Raw genomic sequence first — 16,331 nt, 5'->3', positions numbered from 1 at the left:
ACAACCATATTTTCCTCTCTCATAATAACTTTCAGTAGCATCATGAGCAAACTCAACAATATAACTATCACATAAAGCATTCTTATCATGAGTCTCATGCATAAAATTATTACTCTCCACATAAGCATAATCAATTTTATTAGTTGTAGTGGGAGCAAATTCAACAAAGTAGCTATCATTATTATTCTCATCATCAAATATAGGAGGCATATTGTAATCATAATCAAATTTATCCTCCATAACAGGCGGCACCAAAAGGCTACTATCATTATAATCATCATAAATAGGAGGCATATCATAATCAACATAAACTTTCTCCTCAATACCCGGAGGGCTAAAGAGATCATTTTCATCAAAACCGACCTCCCCAAGCTTAGAATTTTCCATAGCATTAGCAACAATAGTGTTCATAGCATTCATATTAATAACATTCCCATTAGCATGCATATAAAGTTCCATGGGTTTTTTAATTCTCTCTTCAAACACATCATGTCCTAATTCAAGATAAAGTTCATAAAGATCTCTCATATTTTTGTTGTTTTCCATTATGCCTAACTAGTGTAAACAAGAAACAAAAAGATACAATTGCAGGATCTAAAGGAAATAGCTTCGAGCACACACACAATGGTGCCAGAAAAGTACTGTTACCTGGAACCGGAGTATGAGTGCCTTTTACCTTTCCTCCCCGGCAACGGCGCCAGAAAAGTACTTGATGTCTACGGGAGATTCTATTCTTGTAGACAGTGTTGGGCCTCCAAGAGCAGAGGTTTGTAGAACAGCAGCAAGTTTCCCTTAAGTGGATCACCCAAGGTTTATCGATCTCAGGGAGGAAGAGGTCAAAGATATCCCTCTCAAGCAACCCTGCAGCCACAAAGCAAGAAGTCTCTTGTGTCCCCAACACACCTAATAGGTGCACTAGTTCGGCGAAGAGATAGTGAAATACAGGTGGTATAAATAAGTATGAGCAGAAGCAACGGCACCAGAAAAGTGCTTTGCTATCCAGGACTGGCGTGTGATTGATGGTGGTAATATTGCAGTAAGTAGAGATGCAGTAGAACAGTAAACAAGCAGCGATAGCAGTATTTAGGAACAAGGCCTAGGGATCATACTTTCACTAGTGGACACTCTCAACATTGATCACATAACAGAATAAATAGATAAATGCTAGACTCTACACTCTCTTGTTGGATGATGAACACCACTAATTGTGTAGGATTACACGAACCCTCAATGCCGGAGTTAACAAGCTCCACAATATTCGATGTTCATATTTAAATAACCTTAGAGTGCAAGATAGATCAACATAACCAAATAGATCACATCAATACCATCATAGTAATAGTTAACTTCATAATCTACAAGAGATCACAATCATAAACTACGCCAAGTACTACATGATGCACACACTGTCCACATTACATCATGCAGGAGGAATAGAGTACTTTAATAACATCACTAGAGTAGCACATAGACGAATAGTGATACGAAACTCATATGAATCTCAATCATGTAAGGCAGCTCATGAGATCATTGTATTGAAGTACATAGGAGAGAGATTAACCACATAGCTACCAGTACAGCCCCGAGCCTCGATGGAGAACTACTCCCTCCTCATGGGAGACAGCAGCGTTGATGAAGATGGCGGTGGTGTCGATGGAGAAGCCTTCCGGGGGCACTTCCCCGTCCCGGCGGCGTGCCGGAACAGAGACTCCTGTCCCCCAGATCTTGGCTTCGCGATGGCGGCGGCTCTGGAAGGTTTCTCGTACCGTGGCTTTTTTCGTCTCGAGGTTTTAGGTCGAGGGGCTTCTTATAGGCGAAGAGGCGGCGTCAGAAGGTCAACGAGGCGACGACACCACAGGGGGGCGCGGGCCACCCCTGGGCCGCGCCGGCCTATCATCTGGGGGGCCTGTGTCCCCTCTCTGGCGGCTCTCGGGTGTTCTGGATGCTTCCGGGGATTCTAAGATGCTGGGCGTTGATTTCGTCCGATTCCGAGAATATTTCCTTACTAGGATTTCTGAAACCAAAAACAGCAGAAAATAGCAACTGGCCCTTCGGCATCTCGTCAATAGGTTAGTTCCGGAAAACGCATAAATATGACATAAAGTGTGCATAAAACATGTAGATATCATCAATAATGTGGCATGGAACATAAGAAATTATCGATACGTCGGAGACGTATCAGTACCCTCAATAGTTCTAGCTTCAAATTTACCAAGCTTCTCTTTGTTGTTCTTAACAAGACATTTGCATCCAAAGACACGAATGTACATCACATTAGGCTTGTTACCTGTGAGAAGCTCATACGGAGTTTTTTTATGCAGTGGTCGGAGGAAGAGTCGGTTGGAGTAGTGAACAGTTGTAGAGATGGCTTCTCCCCAAAAATTATGAGGTGACTTGAATTCACTCAACATAGTTCTTGCCATCTCAATAATAGTCTGGTTCTTCCTTCCAACAACACAATTTTGCTGAGGGGTGTATGGAGCTGAGAATTCATGCTTGATGCCCTCATCATCAACAAACTCTTGCATGGTGTAGTTCTTGAACTCGGTGCCATTGTCGGTCCTTATTGCCTTGATCTCGACTTCATACATCTGTTGAGCTTTCTTGGCGAATATGAGAAATTCCGTATAGGTCTCATCCTTAGATCTAAGGAGAAAGACCCAAGAGTATCATGAGTAATCATCAACAATGACAAGTCCATATTTTCTCCCACCAAGAGTATCGTAATGGGATGGCCCAAAGAGATCCAAATGAAGGAGCTCCAATGGCCTAGAGGTGGTGATGATACTCTTCATAGGATGTCGCTTCTTGAGTTGCTTCCCAGCTACACATGCAATGCACACACAATCTTTCTCAAAGGAAATGCCGGTTAGTCCAACAATGTGCTCACCGTTTAGGAGTTGTTTAAGATTTCTCATGTTAACATGACCAAGGCGGCGATGCCACAGCCAGCCTTCGTCATGATTGGCCATTAGTCATGTGGGGAGAGAGGAGTTCTCCGGGCTCTCTTTCGAGAGGTCAACAACATAAAGGTTGTTCTCCACATATCCAACAAGGACCAATTTGAGATTATCACTCCTAAAGACTTCTACACAATATTTAGTGAAGTAGGAATTATAGCCAGCATCGGCAAGATGATAAATAGAAAGCAAGTTGTAACCAAGGGACTCAACAAGCATGACCGTCTCAAGGCACAAGTCCTTTGAGATTTCCACCTTGCCATACCCAAGTACCTTTCCCTTTGAGTTGTCTCCAAACGTGATGCTTGACGTTTTGTTGATATCTTCTATGAATTGGTCAAGCACACTTCTTCATCCGGTCATATGATTGGTGCATCCACTGTCAAACACCCACTTTGGACCACTGGAGAATACCCCTACAAAATCAAGTGGAGGGATTAGGAACCCATTGATGAATGGGTTCCTTTGCAATGGCAACAAGATCTTTTGGTACCCAAATTGAGTACCCTCTATAAGCATAGCCATTCGAGGGCCAACGTATTCAGCATAAACATCACCATAATAATCAACAAATAAAACATAGTGATTGTTAGGTCCCGTGCGATCACCACTAGTGGCTTTGCCCTTTGGGGCTTTGCCAACATTAGTGACCTTCTTGTCCTTTTCTTGAGCGGGCACCTCCTTCTTGTAGTTGTTCTTCTTGTAGGGATTGGGAGCATACCCAAGTCCATACTTCTTATTGTTTGACCTTTGCTTACTCAAAAGATCATCCAATCCCATCTTATTCTTGGAGGTGATGAACTTGGCTAGTTCCTTAGTCAACCTACCATTTTCCTCAAGAATAGTTGCTTGTTCACAAATAGAGTCAGTGGGATGATAGTCGAGACCATATTTGGTTACCAAGGATTCAAGATATACATTGGTATCAACATATAAAGATAGTTCTTCTTTCAAACTCACATGTTCCTCAACAAGTTTAGCATGTTCACAAGTAAATGATGTAGAAGAACTTGCAACTTTTTCAGCAATAATGGGATCATTCATTGATCCAAGAGCTTTCTTGTAAGTATCTCGGAGTAGGTCATGGTTCTCTCCAAGTTTCTTGAGCTCATCCTTTACAAGCTTGTTAGCCTTTTCAAGGTGGTCAAGATCCCTAGTGAGATAAGCATGAGCAACTTCAAGCTCCTTCTTTGAAGCATCTAGCTAGCTCTTGGGCCAATAATTGAGCCCTTTCAATAGTTTCTAGGTCCTTCACTTTATCTAGCTCAAATGTACATTGGGAACATCTTTGAAGCATCTAACTGCTACAACTTGACAAGAGCATCACCACAGAGAGTGCATCTAACTTTGAAAAGACCCTTAAGAACAACCTCATCATCTTGATTAACAGTTTCATCATCAAGAATGCTAAATAAAGAGGGTGGAGATTCCATTACCTTTGCTTCCCTTGCCATAAGGCAAGAGACAATGATCGTAGAGAAGGAAGAGTCATTGGAGTCATCATCATGAGTCATCCTTGCCATGAAGTATGAACCAATAACATCCGGAGTTGAGGACTCGGTGGAATAATCCTTAGAGTAGCCATAAGTGAAGAGTAACCCAGGTTCGGAGAAAGCCAACCCAGCCACTTTGGCCTCCTTCTCCTCATATTCTCCTTCTTCATCGGAGATATACCCAGTGCCAACAAAGTATCTTCCCTTGTTCTTCTGGTATCGTTTATTGATTGGGTTTGGCTTCAATCTTGGCTTGACACCTTTGACAAACTTGGGATTGTCTACCCTTTTCTCATAAGGGCACTCATTTGCGAAGTGACTATCTTCATCACAGTTGTAGCACGTTCTCTTCTTCTTCTCATTAAAGTACATTGGGAACATCTTGTACTTCTTGACAAAGAAGGAAAAATCGGTCCGCATGTCACTAGTTGAAGTCATCTCTTCATCTTCTTCGATCTCATAGAATTCTTCACCTTCTTGGACAGCTCTGGCCTTCAAAGCAAGGTTGTGAGAGGGTCCATTGACACGGTTCATCGCCATGAGCTTCTCTCCTGCCTTGGCTATGTTGTCATTTGCAGCCACATAGGAGACTAGATCATCTGTGGTCAGATCTGCTTGCTTGGTGAGGATTTGCAAGTTGAGTGCAAGGTTGGTGTCCTTTTGTTTGACAGTAATCATGGCAATGACCTTGGAATTTATGAATTCTTCATTCATCTCAAGACCATCATTATAATTTTCACATCCAAGGCCCTTGACCTTTACTTGAAGAGCACCAAGCCTTCCATAGGCATCATCAATGGTCTCTCCTCCTTATCTAATCATGAACAGAGTTTCCTCTGTCTTTACTGACTCATGGAGAGCCTTTTGGATCAGATTGGTTCCCTCTTGGAGTACTGCAATCCGATTCCAAAGCTCTTTTGCGAAGTCAATGTCATTGACTTGGTCGAGGAGCTTGCGGTTCATGCCGCTTCTTATCTTGTCACATGCAGAGGCATTGGGTTGACGGTTGTAGAATTCAGTGGAGGTCAACCTAATGGGATCTTGTGGCTTCCGGTACCCATCAACGATGATCTCCCATATATCCACACCACAGCTGTGAATATGAGACTCCATAGAGGATTTCCAAAAAGAAAAGTGAGTTCCATCAAAATGGGGAACACTCCCACTATGGTTTATGTGCGGCATGGGTGAAGTGTTTTTGGGATAGTCATGATTGACTTCGTGGAAAGTTTCCGGAGGGACCGAAGCCCCACTAGAACTCCCACTCGTGAGGTGATTAAGCATGGCACTCATTTGTGCCATTTGGCTTTGGACTTCATCCTCCTTTTTCTTTTTCTCAGCCTCATATGCTAATAATCTGGATTTCATCTCCTTAACCGAAAGGTTAGAATCTTCGTCCAGACCCTCGAATAGTTTATCCATCTCACTCTTAAGGCTGTAAGGCCCTTAAAAAGAGTCCAGGCTCTGATACCAATTGAAATTTCAGAGATGGTAAACCTAGAAGGGGTGAATAGGTTTCTACAGATTTTAATTCTTTCTTTGTAATATTACGCTTTGCGGAATATAAAGGTGAGCCTAATGCAAACTAGGTGAGGCACCCTAGATGATGATACAAGTACTCGAGCACGAAGGCTCTCACATGCAGTTATATCACAAGTAAAGAGTTCGGTTAGGGATAACCGATAGCACGCGGAGACGAAGGTTTATTCCCGTGTTCCCTTCCTTTGCAAGAAGGTACATCACGTTTGGAAAGGCGGGGGTCGCACGAAGGATTCCCCAATGCCACAAAGGCTCACCTTCTTCTCCGGAGCCTATCCCACGAAGGAATAGCTCACTCACTTGTGGTAGACTTTGAGGCAGCCTCCAAACCTTCACAATCTTGTCAGGAGAAAATCCACAGCCCGGATGCTTCCGGACTACTCTTGCCCACCTAGGGATTCCAAGGAACCCTAGAGAGAAAGTATCTCAATGAATACAAGGGGGACAAGATTTGGCTCTGTGGAACTATAGATCAAGACCTACTCTATCTTTTCCCCGGAGGGATTCGAGTTTGGGTGGAGGAGGAGGGAGATCTGAGGCTTTTGGGGTTTCTATCAATGGAGTATGAAAGAGAGAGCTCAAGAACAATTTGTAGTGTAGTGTCTAAGTGTTCTGAGCTAGGTGAAGGGGTATTTATATGGTCCCACGAAATCCAGCCGTTGTGACTTGTCCAGCTCAATGAACAGTCTAGGAAGTCGTTCAACCGGACCTAGGGCCGGGCCATCCGGTCCAGAGGCCGGTTCGGCCGGGCTAGAGGTTGGACCATCCGGTCCAAACTGGACCGTGCGCCGGGCCAAATCCGAGCGGAGGTGAAGATGTCGTTGGTCTATGCCCGGTTGGCACCGGCGCCAGGGCCGGTTTGCTCTGGGCCCGCCGGTCCCATGGCCGGTCCAATCGGACCGTGCGTCGGAATAGCCGGTCCCACGGCCAGTCCAACCGGATCACATACCGGCCCTTGACAGAAATGTCGTTCTTCATTTTTGTCGAAGTGGGGGGGGCCTCCCTTTATCTTCTTGTTCCATTGATACACCATTATGCCTATTTGGCTAATACTTGAGAATAATCTTATAGGCATGTATTAGTCTGAATACTCTAGCATCGGTGTCATTGTTACAAAAATAATGGATAAGGGTAAAATACCCTTACACCACCCAAGCGCCACCAATATAAACCATATTAGAGGTTCTCCCATCTTGCGCCGCTGAGCAGAGGATAGAAGAACCCCAAGATTTGTCGAACGGCGAAACTAGAAAATGTACCACCGCCCTTTCGCCCGTGGGGGGAGAGAGAGGTCACACAATTTAGGAGATTGCTACACAAGTTCTAGAGATTGGACATTAAAAGAGAAATGTATCACCAGGAATTCATCATAAGGGTATGTACAGCACGGGCTCTTAGATGCAGGCACTAGGAATAAATTCCAGGCCAAGCGGTAGTTACGCCAACAATTCTTGGCGTCTAGTTCAGCATCGGCGCAAACATATGCCTGATGTCTACGCACACTCCTTTTCCTGTAGACAGTGTTGGGCCTCCAAGAGCAGAGGTTTGTAGAACAGCAGTAAGTTTTCCCTTAAGTGGATCACCCAAAGTTTATCGAACTCAGGGAGGAAGAGGTCAAAGATATCCCTCTCAAGCAACCCTGCGATCACAATGCAAGAAGTCTCTTGTGTCCCCAACACACCTAATACACTTGTCAGATGTATAGGTGCACTAGTTCGGCGAAGAGATAGTGAAATACAAGTGGTATGAATGTATATGAGCAGTAGTAACGGCGCCAGAAAATACTTGACTGTCTACGGCGACAGAAAATAGCTTGCTGGCGTGCAGTAGTAATATTGCAGGAAGTAGAGATGCAGCAAAATAGTAAACAAGAAGTGATTGCAGTATTTGGAAACAAGGCCTAGGGATCATACTTTCACTAGTGGACACTCTCAACATTGATCACATAATAAAACCACTCTACACTCTCTTGTTGGATGATGAACACCACTAATTGTGTAGGGCTACAAGAGCACCTCAATGCCGGAGTTAACAAGCTCCACAACATTCGATATTCATATTTAAATAACCTTAGAGTGCATGATAGATCAACACAATTATACCGAGTACTAACATAGCATGCACACCGTCACCGACAGACTATGAAAGCGGGAATAGATTGCATCAATACCATCATAGTAATAGTTAACTTCATAATCTACAAGAGATCACAATCATAGCATATACCAAGTACTTCATGATGCACACACTGTCAACATTACATCATGGAGGAGGAATAGACTACTTTAATAACATCACTAGAGTAGCACATAGATGAATAGTGTACAAAGCTCATATGAATCTCAATCATGTAAGGCAGCTCATGAGATCATTGTATTGAAGCACATAGGAGAGAGATTAACCACATAGCTACCGGTACAGCCCTTAGCCTCGATGGAGAACTACTCCCTCCTCATGGGAGACAGCAGCGGTGATGAAGATGGTGGTGGTGTCGATGGAGATGCCTTCCGGGGGCACTTCCCCGTCCCGGCGGCATGCCGGAACAGAGACTTCCATCCCCCAGATCTTGGCTTCGCGATGGCGGCGGCTCTGGAAGGTTTCTCGTACCGTGGCTTATTCGTGTCGAAGATTTAGGTCAGGGGGCTTCTTATAGGCGAAGAGGCGGAGTCGGAGGGGGTCTGGGGCCACCACACAGTAGGGGGGCGCGCCCCCCCTGGGCCGCGCCGGCCACACGTGTGGGCCCCCTGTGGCCCTCCTCTGGTCCCTCTCGGGTGTTCTGGAAGCTTCGTGGAATTATAAGATGCTGGGCGTTGATTTCGTCCAATTCCGAGAATATTTCCTTACTAGGATTTCTGAAACCAAAAACAGCAGAAAACAGGAACTGGCACTTCGGCATCTTGTCAATAGGTTAGTTCCGGAAAATGCATAAATATGACATAAAGTGTGAACAAAACATGTAGGTATTGTCATAAAACAAGCATGGAACATCAGAAATTATAGATACGTTGGAGACGTATCAGCATCCCCAAGTTTAGTTCCTACTCGTCCCGAGTAGGTAAACGATAACAAAGATAATTTCTGAAGTGACATGCTATCATAATCTTGATCAATACTATTGTAAGCACATGTAATGAATGCAGCGATTTGAAGCAATGGTAAAGACAATGAGTAAACAACTGAATCATATAGCAAATACTTTTCATGAATAGTACTTTCAAGACAAGCATCAATAAGTCTTGCATAAGAGTTAACTCATAAAGCAATAAATTCAAAGTAAAAGTATTGAAGCAACACAAAGGAAGATATAAGTTTCAGCGGTTGCTTTCAACTTGTAACATGTATATCTCATGGATATTGTCAACATAAAGTAGTATAATAAGTGCAATATGCAAGTATGTAGGAATTAATGCACAGTTAACACAAGTGTTTGCTTCTTAGACAGAAATAAATAGGTAAACTGACTCAACATAAAAGTAGAAGAATGGCCCTTCGAAGAGGGAAGCATTGATTGCTATATTTGTGCTAGAGATTTTATTTTTAAAACATAAAGAGAGCATAAAAGTAAAGTTTTGAGAGGTGTTTGTTGTTGTCAACAAATGGTAGTGGGCACTCTAACCCCCTTGCCAGACAGACCTCAAAGAGCGGCTCCCATGAAAGATTTTTATTTTTGGGTGGCACTCCTTCCAACCTTTGCTTTCACAAACCATGGCTAACCGAATCCTCGGGTGCCTGCCAACAATCTCATACCATGAAGGAGTGCCTTTTTATTTTAGTTTTATTTAGATGACACTCCTCCCCACCTTTACTTTCTCAAGCCATGGCTAACTGAGTCCTCGGGTGCCGTCCAACAATCACATACCATGGAGGAGTGTCTATTTTTTTTTGTAAAATTATGAAAGTTAATTAATTGGGACTGGGAACCCCATTGCCAGCTCTTTTTGCAAAATTATTGGATAAGCGGATGAAGCCACTAGTCCATTGGTGAAAGTTGCCCAACAAGATTGAAAGATAAACACCACATACTTCCTCATGAGCTATAAAACATTGACACAAATAAGAGGTAATAACTTTTGAAGTGTTTAAAGATAGCACTCAAGCAATTTACTTTGGAATGGCAGATAAATACCATGTAGTAGGTAGGTATGGTGGACACAAGTGGCATAGTTTTTGGCTCAAGGATTTTGGATGCATGAGAAGTAATCCCTCTCAATACAAGGCTTAGGCTAGCAAGGTTGTTTGAAGCAAACACAAGTATGAACCGGTACAGCAAAACTTACATAAGAACATATTGCAAGCATTATAAAACTCTACACTGTCTTCCTTGTTGTTCAAACCCTTACTAGAAAATATCTAGACTTTAGAGAGATCAATCATGCAAACCAAATTTTAGCAAGCTCTATGTATTTCTTCACTAATAGGTGCAAAGTATATGATGAAAGAGCTTAAACATGATCTATATGAGCACAACAATTGCCAAGTATCAAATTATTCAAGACATTATACCAATTACCACATGTAGCATTTCCCGTTTCCAACCATATAACAATTAACGAAGCAGTTTCAACCTTCGCCATGAACACTAAAAGTAAAGCTAAGAACATATGTGTTCATATGAACCAGCGGAGCGTGTCTCTCTCCCACACAAGCATGAATTTATTCAAACAAACAAAAAACAAAAATAAAAACAAACAGACGCTCCAAGTAAAGTACATAAGATGTGACCGAATAAAAATATAGTTTCAAGAGAAGAAACCTGATAAATTGTTGATGAAGAAGGGGATGCCTTGGGCATCCCCAAGCTTAGATGCTTGAGTCTTCTTGAAATATGCAGGGATGAATGATACGCGTACAACACGCGTCCGTTGGGAACCCCAAAAGGAAGGTGTGATGCGTACAACGGCAAGTTTTCCCTCAGTAAGAAACCAAGGTTTATCGAACCAGTAGGAGCCAAGAAGAACGTTGAAGGTTGATGGCGGCGGAGTGTAGTACGACGCAACACCAGGGATTCCGGCGCCAACGTGGAACCTGCACAACACAACCAAGATACTTTGTCCCAACGTAACAGTGAGGTTGTCAATCTCACCGGCTTGCTGTAACAAAGGATTAGATGTATAGTGTGGATGATGATGTTTGCAGAGAACAGCAGAACGAGTATTGCAGTAGATTGTATTCGATGTAAAAGAATGGACCGGGGTCCACAGTTCACTAGAGGTGTCTCTCCCATAAGAATAAGCATGTTGGGTGAACAAATTACAGTTGGGCAATTGACAAATAAAGAGGGCATGACCATGCACATACATGTTATGATGAGTATTGTGAGATTTAATTGGGCATTACGACAAAGTACATAGACCGCTATCCAGCATGCATCTATGCCTAAAAAGTCCACCTTCAGGTTATCATCCGAACCCCCTCCAGTATTAAGTTGCAAACAACAGACAATTGCATTAAGTATGGTGCGTAATGTAATCAACAAATATATCCTTAGACATAGCATTGATGTTTTATCCCTAGTGGCAACAACACATCCACAACCTTAGAGGTTTCTGTCACTCCCCCAGATTTAATGGAGACATGAACCCACTATCGAGCATAAATACTCCCTCTTGGAGTTACAAGCAAAAACTTGGCCAGAGCCTCTACTAGCAACGGAGAGCATGCAAGATCATAAACAACACATAGATAATAGATTGATAATCAACGTAGCATAGTATTCCATATTCATCAGATCCCAACAAACGCAATGATACGTCTCCGACGTATCGATAATTTCTTATGTTCCATGCCACATTATTGATGATATCTACATGTTTTATGCATACTTTATGTCATATTTATGCATTTTCTGGCACTAACCTATTAACGAGATGCCGAAGAGCCAGTTGTTGTTTTCTGCTGTTTTTGGTTTCTGAAATCCTAGTAAGGAAATATTCTCGGAATTGGACGAAATCAACGCCCAGGGGCCTATTTTCACACGAAGCTTCCAGAAGACCGGAGGACTAACGAAGTGGGGCCACGAGGCGGCGCCACAGTAGGGCGGCGCGGCCCAAGCCCTGGCCGCACCACCCTAACGTGTGGGCCCCTCGTGACTCTCCCGACTCTGCCCTTCCGCCTACAAATAGCCTTCGTCGCGAAACCCCCAGTACCGAGAGCCACGATACGGAAAACCTTCCAGAGACGCCGCCGCCGCCAATCCCATCTCGGGGGATTCAGGAGATCGCCTCCGGCACCCTGCCGGAGAGGGGATTCATCTCCCGGAGGACTCTACACCACCATGGTCGCCTCCGGAGTGATGAGTGAGTAGTTCACCCCTGGACTATGGGTCCATAGCAGTAGCTAGATGGTTGTCTTCTCCTTATGTGCTTCATTGTCGGATCTTGTGAGCTGCCTAACATGATCAAGATCATCTATCTGTAATGCTATATGTTGTGTTTGTTGGGATCCTATGGATAGACAATACTATGTTATGTTGATTATCAATCTATGTGTTGTTTATGATCTTGCATGCTCTCCGTTATTAGTAGAGGCTCTGGCCAAGTTTTTACTCTTAACTCCAAGAGGGAGTATTTATGCTCGATAGTGGGTTCATGTCTCCGTGAATCTCGGGGAGTGACAGAAATCCCTAAGGTTATGGATGTGCTGTTGCCACTAGGGATAAAACATTGATGCTATGTCCGAGGATGTAGTTATTGATTACATTACGCATCATACTTAATGCAATTGTCTGTTGTTTGCAACTTAATACTGGAAGGGGTTCGGATGATAACCTGAAGGTGGACTTTTTAGGCATAGATGCATGCTGGATAGCGGTCTATGTAATTTGTCGTAATGCCCAATTAAATCTCACAATACTCATCATATCATGTATGTGCATGGTCACGCCCTCTCTATTTGTCAATTGCCCAACTGTAATTTGTTCACCCAACATGCTATTTATCTTATGTGAGAGACACCTCTAGTGAACTGTGGACCCCGGTCCATTCTTTTACATCGAATACAATCTACTGCAATACTTGTTCTACTGTTCTCTGCAAACAATCATCATCCACACTATACATCTAATCCTTTGTTACAGCAAGCCGGTGAGATTGTCAACCTCACTGTTTCGTTGGGGCAAAGTACTTTGGTTGTGTTGTGCAGGTTCCACATTGGCGCCGGAATCCCTGGTGTTGCGCCGCACTACATCTCGCCGCCATCAACCTTCAACGTGCTTCTTGACTCCTACTGGTTCGATAAACCTTGGTTTCTAACTGAGGGAAACTTACTGCTGTACGCATCACACCTTCCACTTGGGGTTCCCAACGGTCGTGTGCTGTACGCGTGTCAAGCTAAATTTCTGGCGCCGTTGCCGGGGAGATCAAGACACGCTGCAAGGGGAGTCTCCACAATCCAATCTCTTTACTTTGTTTTTGTCTTGTTTTATTTTATTTACTACTTTGTTTGCTGCACTAAATCAAAAAAAAAAAAAATTAGTTGCTAGTTTTACTTTAATTGCTATCTTGTTTGCACTCTATATCAAAAACACAAAAATTTTAGTTACTTGCATTTTACTTAGTTACTTGCATTTTACTTTTGTTACCATGTCTAGCTCAGCACCTGTTACTTCTTCACCTGAGGTTAGTCTTCACTTTTAAACAAGGGGATGAGGAGAGTTCTAAAGATGCTTGGTCCAGAATTTTTGATTCTTATCGTAAAGCTGAACCTCAAATGACTCTAAGTTTGCTTCTTAGTAACTTTTATTTTGGTCTTAAGATTCGCTATAGATATGCCTTGGATGCTTTAGTGGGAGGAGATTTCCTTCATTGCAATGGGGATCAAGCTTTTAATGCCATAAAGAAGTTGGTTGCATCACATGATTCAGCTAATAACTTTGATTCAGCCCTTATTAGCATTTATAATAGATTAAACACTCTTGAGACAAGTGCATCTCGCTTGAATGAAAATTATAGATATATTCGTAACCGTCTTGATCAAGTTTTAGTGAACTCTGAGCCTTCATTATGGGATCCTACTATTAAAATTGTTATCGGTGACCAAACTCTTCATGCCAATTGTGATATTATGTCTGAATTTTGCCTTATGCCTAAGAGTATTCATGAATCTTTGAAACTTTGGGGATTCGTTGAAGGGGGAGAAGGAATAACTCTTATTGATAACTCTGTTATAATTCCTAAGGGAATAGCTGCGGGTGTGCATAAAACCATTCTTGGAAGGACAATATCCATTGATTATGTTGTTATTGAATGTGCAGGAACAGGACAAATCACACTCGGAAGATCCCTGCTGAAACTATTGGGAGCAGTCATAGATATGGAAGAAGGCACCCTAAAATTCACCTCTACACCAGGGGGTAGACATATATTCCCCAAATCAAAGAGTAAGAAAAAGAACAAGAAAGGTAAGGGTAAAGCCCAAGGTAATGTTGAAGCTTCATCTCTTGATAATACTTGATACACACTTTCTGCGCCTAGCTGAAAGGCGTTAAAGAAAAGCGCTTATGGGAGACAACCCATGTTTTTACTACAGTACCTTTATTTTATATTTGAGTCTTGGAAGTTGTTACTACTGTAGCAACCTCTCCTTATCTTAGTTTTGTGCATTGTTGTGCCAAGTAAAGTCGTTGATAGTAAGGTTCATACTAGATTTGGATTACTGCGCAGAAACAGATTTCTTTGCTGTCACGAATCTGGGCCTAATTCTCTGTAGGTAACTCAGAAAATTATGCCAATTTACGTGAGTGATCCTCAGATATGTACGCAACTTTCATTCAATTTGAGCATTTTCATTTGAGCAAGTCTGGTGCCTCAATAAAATTCATCTTTACGAACTGTTCTGTTTTGACAGATTCTGCCTTTTATTTGCCTGTTTTGCTATGCTTGATGGATTTTTCGATTCCATTGACTTTCAGTAGCTTTGTGCAATGTCCAGAAGTGTTAAGAATAATTATGTCACCTCTGAACATGTAAATTTTGATTGTGCACTAACCCTCTAATGAGTTGTTTTGAGTTTGGTGTGGAGGAAGTTTTCAAGGGTCAAGAGAGGGAGATGATACAATATGATCAAGGAGAGTGAAAGCTCTAAGCTTGGGGATGCCCCGGTGGTTCACCCCTGCATATATCAAGAAGACTCAAGCGTCTAAGCTTGGGGATGCCCAAGGCATCCCCTTCTTCATCGACAACATTATCAGGTTCCTCCCCTGAAACTATATTTTTATTCCATCACATCTTATGTGCTTTGCTTGGAGCATCGGTTTGTTTTTGTTTTGTTTGAATAAAATGGATCCTATCATTCTTTGTGTGGGAGAGAGACACGCTCCGCTGTTGCATATGGACAAATATGTCCTTAGGCTTTACTCATAATATTCATGGCGAAGGTTGAATCTTCTTCGTTAAATTGTTATATGGTTGGAATTGGAAAATGATACATGTAGTAATTGCTATAATGTCTTGGATAATGTGATACTTGGCAATTGTTGTGCTCATGTTTAAGCTCTTGCATCATATACTTTGCACCTATTAATGAAGAAATACATAGAGCATGCTAAAATTTGGTTTGCATAATTGGTCTCTCTAAGGTCTAGATAATTTCTAGTATTGAGTTTGAACAATAAGGAAGACGGTGTAGAGTCTTATAATGTTTACAATATGTCTTTTATGTGAGTTTTACTGCACCGCTTCATCCTTGTGTTTGTTTCAAATAAACCTTGCTAGCCTAAGCCTTGTATCGAGAGGGAATACTTCTCATGCATCCAAAATACTTGAGCCAACCACTATGCCATTTGTGTCCACTATACCTACCTACTACATGGTATTTATCCGCCATTCCAAAGTAAATTGCTTGAGTGCTACCTTTAAAATTTCCATTCTTTACCTTTACAATATATAGCTCATGGGACAAATAGCCTAAAAACTATTGTGGTATTGAATATGTACTTATGCACTTTATCTCTTATTAAGTTGCTTGTTGTGCGATAACCATGTTCCTGGGGACGCCATCAACTACTCTTTGTTGAATATCATGTGAGTTGCTATGCATGTTCGTCTTGTCTGAAGTAAGGGCGATTTACCACTCATTTAATGGTTAGAGCATGCATAATGTTAGAGAAGAACATTGGGCCGCTAACTAAAGCCATGAATCATGGTGGAAGTTTCAGTTTTGGACAAATATCCTCAATCTCATATGAGAAAATTAATTGTTGCTACATGCTTATGCATTAAAGAGGAGTCCATTATCTGTTGTCTATGTTGTCCTGGTATGGATGTCTAAGTGGAGAATAATCAAAAGCGAGAAATCCAATGCGAGCTTTCTCCTTAGACCTTTGTACAGGCGGCATAGAGGT

The sequence above is a fragment of the Lolium perenne genome, chromosome 7 (assembly GCF_019359855.2).
Source record: "Lolium perenne isolate Kyuss_39 chromosome 7, Kyuss_2.0, whole genome shotgun sequence".
Lineage (NCBI taxonomy): Eukaryota > Viridiplantae > Streptophyta > Magnoliopsida > Poales > Poaceae > Lolium > Lolium perenne.
This window is presented reverse-complemented; position numbering follows the sequence as displayed.